The sequence below is a fragment of the Chrysochloris asiatica genome, unplaced genomic scaffold (genome assembly GCF_000296735.1).
Source record: "Chrysochloris asiatica unplaced genomic scaffold, ChrAsi1.0 scaffold00027, whole genome shotgun sequence".
Classification (NCBI taxonomy): domain Eukaryota; kingdom Metazoa; phylum Chordata; class Mammalia; order Afrosoricida; family Chrysochloridae; genus Chrysochloris; species Chrysochloris asiatica.
In genome coordinates this window covers 19,684,257-19,689,230 of record NW_006408545.1, presented here as the reverse complement: position 1 = coordinate 19,689,230, position 4,974 = coordinate 19,684,257, and positions in this window count along the sequence as shown.

The following is a 4,974-nucleotide window of genomic DNA, read 5'->3' as shown; positions in this document are numbered from 1 at the left end:
TCTACAAGAAAAATACAAGCAACCCAACTGAAAAATGAACACAGTCCATGAACAGGCACTTCACTATGGAAGACATTCAGTCAGCTAACAAACCTATGAAGAAATGTTCATGATCATTAGCCAATAGAGAGCTACAAATCAAAACAATGATATATCATTTTACCCCAGCATTAATAGTAAAGTTAAAAAAAAAAAAAATGCTGATGAGGTCGTGGAGAGACTGGCTTACATTTTTGGTGGGATTGTAAAATGGTCCAGTCACCATGAAAAATGATATGGCACTTTCTCAGAAAATCGGAAAGAGAAATACCTTATAACCCAGCAATTATACATTCACAAGAAATAAGAGCCAGGATATGAGTAGACATAAGCACACTACTGTTTACCACAGCACTATTCACAACAACAAAAAGATGGAGACAGTCCAAATGTCTATCAGTGGAAGAGTGGATAAACAAACTTTGGTACATACCCACAATGGATTACTATGCCATGCTGAAGAATAATGAATCTGTGAAACACCACATAACATGGATAAAACTGTAGGATGTTATGCTGAGTGAAATTAGTCAGTCATAAAAGGACAAATCCTGTATGAAACCACTATTGTAAGAACTGAAGAAAAGGTTTTCATACTAAAAGAAGCATTCTTTGATGGTTATCAGGTGTGGGAGGAAAAGAAGAGTAATTTACTGGCTAGAGGGTAGACACATGTTTACTCAGGTGATGGGAGGGGCAATATACAAGAAGAGAAAGGTTGGCAGAAGAATGATGAGAGGTGCAGACACAGGGAGATATGTAAGGGCTAAATGGGATAGAGGTAAACAGTGAAATATACACAACCTTGGAACAACCGTGTTCTGCAGGTAGATACTTGTACAGAGACACCAGCTGACTGGATATGGTAGAAAGAGTGACAAATAAAGGTTTGAAAAAGTCTAATTGTACATGAATACTCCTCTTTCCTGTAACTATCATTACGGTGGAGCTTACAGTGGGCAAAATGATGAAAACTTCTTAGATATTACCAACATCTTAAGGCAATGAGTTGCTGGACCTGGGGGTTTAGGACCATAATCTCAGGAGACACCATGGTCAATTTGCTTAACATGTCCACAAAACAATGTTCTACATCCCACTTTGGTGAGTAAGGTCTGGGATCTTAAAAGTTCATTAGGAGCCATCTAAGGTTCAGCTGTTTCTTTCTACATGTATGGAAGAAAGAAGAGTAATGAGAATTGAAGATGTTTGGAGTCTATTAGTCCAGTAGACTAATGGAACATGTATCAGTCTTCATGACTCTGATACCAGAAGAATTAGATGGTGCCTGGATACCACTACCAAAGACTCTGAAAGGGATCACATTAGAAGGTCCCAAATAGAGTGGGAGAAAATGTGGAACAAAACTGAAAAATATTAATAATAGTAAAGACCAGGCTTACTGGTCAGAGAGTCTGAAGGAACCTCTGGCCCTCAACCACCCTTCAGGTCTGGAAAGGAACCCACCTTCGTGGCCCAATACTCAGCGAAACAGGAGATAAGTACATAGGGGAAACAATAGTGGTATGTTCACCGTGAAATGCTCAAATCATTCATAATCTAAAGGGAAACAATTTGCCTAAAGACAAAGTTGAGAAGGGATGGGCAGGTAGGTGGAATGGAAATAGGACCTACAGGGAGGAAGTAGGGTAACCATTGTTACATGAAGGGGATTGTAATCATTGAGATGGAAAAAAAAAATTATTTGTTGCATGTGAAACTGACACTCTTGTCTATAAACCTTCACTCAATTCACAATAAAAAGTTTAAAAATATATATATATAAATAAAGGGAACATGATTTGAGTCTCTCAAAGATGCTAAAACATCCATTTTGACGTGGTATAATTCAAACAGCACAGAATTCTCTGGGGAAGGGCTAGAGAGATGGGAACATCGCCTTCACCACCTTCAGAAGTATAGAGATCTAGATGGGGGAGATGTTGAGAAACAATAGCTTCACATTTTGACATTTCTGTTTCATAAATGGTTCATGATTTTGTAACAAAACTTTTTGACTTACCCTTCTGTTTCTAAACCAAGTAACTTGAATTTACACTTGCAGCCCCCTTATATGAGATTAAGACACCCAGAGTGATTAGGGTGCCAAATTTTTGACTTTGGGGTTCCTGTTCCATTATAGGAATCTGTCTGGTGGATTTTGTAAGTGATACTCATTAGGTTCACTAATCTCACAAGATAACAGTAGAATATGACTTTATTTTTACAGATAAATTTACAACTTTTTCTTGAGGCAGAATTAAGATTGTTTTCCCATTTGCATGGGAGTGCCTTGAAGGTGCAGTGGTTAAGGTGCTTGGCTGCTAACTGGAAGGTTAGAGATTGGAGTCCACCCAGAAATGCCTGTTTTTTTCTGTTGTTTAAGTGCTGCTGAGGGACCTTGTATAGGGTTTCCGAGGAGCAACTGGTGGATTTGAACAGCCAACCTTGCAGTTCAAACTGACCTTGCAGTCCAGTGCTTATCCTGCAGCGCCACACCAGGAATCCTAGGAGAAAAGATTTGACAATCTCCTTCCAAAAAAGCAGCCAATGAAAACCCTATGGAACACAGTCCTACTCTGACACACATGAGGTTGCTATGAGTCAGAATCGATTTAACAGCAACTGTTTTTGTTTTGTTTTCATTATCATAGCAGTTCATTTTTCAGGCAATAAGAATGCTCAATAATAAGACCTGTCCTCTTGTGTATATGCCAACTCTGTGCAGCAGCTCACTGAAAATCTCACGTCTGTTCCCTTCTGTCTGCAACGGCATCCAACTCCAGAAAGACATCTTCTGTCTGTCTTGTTTATTTCATCTTCCCCAGATTGTCATGCCAATTTTCATGTCTTAGGATTGTACTGCTCAGGAGACACAGTGATTAACTATGGTCCTCTGTGATGTGCCAGTGCCTCTCAGGGCACAGTGAGAAGTGCTCAGCTATCCACTGCTTTGTGACCTTAAACAAGACTGTTCAGAGCCTGTGCTTTTCTATGGTGCTGGTGGTTATGTGCCGTGAAATCAGTTCTGACTCATAGCTATAGATAGGGATAATTGTGTCCATTTCACAGAGTTGTTCCAAGGACAGTTGGTGAAAAGCACTTTGCATATGGTAAGAGATTAAATAAATATTGTTATTGATATTAATGGTTATAATCAAAGCTGTCTGCTTTGAAGAACACCAAACAGTAGGAGACAAATCCTAACCGAATAGGGTTTCTAGTAGAAGAGGAAAGGTACACATGACATGACTTGACAGCAAAGTCACAGAGTTCTGGCTTCAGGAGATGCCGTGAAGGTGGTTAAATTCAAATTCCTTCTTTCAGGATTGTTTTTGTATAGAAAATGAATTGTTACTGCCAGCTGGTGAATGCAAAGATTTCTCAGAAACAGGGCACCATCTTGTGGTCATTGGGATGAAATTACTGAAAAACAAATCCAAGTGGTTCTCAATGTTGCACATTTCCATTCCTGGGTCTCAGGCTCCCAGAGATTCAACTATTACTGGCCAGAAATGAGGCCTTGGCATTGGTACATTTTAACAACACACACATAGATCATTCTAATGTGCAACCAGTGTTGAGAACCACTGATCAATTGTCATTAGAGTTCTTATGTGACCACACAGCCAGTTGCCAGTAGACTTGGGCCTATCTCTGAGTCTCCTGACTTAGGAACACTTTCCAGGGAACAAAGGCTGCTGCTGTGAGGATTATGGGTCCTGGAACCATGATCACTGGAACACCACGACAGCTTAAGGCCCTCCTTGGTGCATCCCACTGCCTGTTCCTGTCCTTACTGGTGTCATGGACTCTTCTGCCTTTGCCTTCATCCTAACACCGACAGCATGGCTAAGTGGGTAGGGATTCCTGATTTACAAAAGCACTTGCTCCTACCCTATCATTTCATTCATAGCAATGATCTGAGGAAGTGTGCTTATCCCTGCTTTCCATGGGAAATGGAGGTGGTTTGACCCACTGCTGCTAAGTGGCAAGTTGTAACTCAAATGCATGTCTTCTAGATCCAGCTCTTGACTCTGTAACCTTCCTTGCAGTCATTAGTGTATTGGTGTTGGTTAATTAATCACAACTCATAGTGACCCCATGTGACAGAGTAGAATGGCCCCAGAGGGATTTCTTGGATACAGTCTTTATGGAAACAGATCTCCAGGTCTTGCTTCTGTTGATCCACTGAGTGGGTTCTTTCAGCAGTAGTAATAACAATGCTCCCGTTTATTGAGGCATTCTGGGACTAGAAAGCTGGGTAGGATGTACAAGGATGTCGTTCTTTTACCATATGTGATAGCAAATAACTGGAATCACTGTACTTGGCAAAACCTTGAAGCACAAATATGCACACTAATTCTGTAAAAGTAGGTATGATCACCACCATCTAGTTTGTTTAATGAGAAAACTGAATGTCAAAGAGATGAAGTAGTTGGTGGCCACCTGGGAGTCTGCCACCAGGAGAGTGGCAAGTAAGGTGGATTCTTCCTGCAATGAAATACTATAGATGAACTGGAACGAGCTATATAATGAAGTACTACGAAATACCCACTGTTGTTCTGGCTGTAATTCTTTATGGGAACAGAAAGCCTCATCTTTCTCCTGAGGAACAGCTGGTAGTTTCGAACTGCTGACCCTGAGGTTAGCAGCATGATTTTTAACCACTACGCTACCAGAGCTCCTTAAATACCCATTAGGATGGCTATAATATAAAAATATATAAAAAGATAGCATGTGTTTGGGGAAATGTGGAGAATGTTCATGCAGCTTTGGAAAAAGTTTGGTGGTTCCTCAAAATGTTAAACATCAAGTTACCATAGAAGGAATTCAGTGATTCCACTCCTAGATATAAACTCAAGAGATCTGAAAATATATGTCCACAAATGATTATAGCAGTATTATTCATATTAGCTAAGGAGCTCTGGTAGC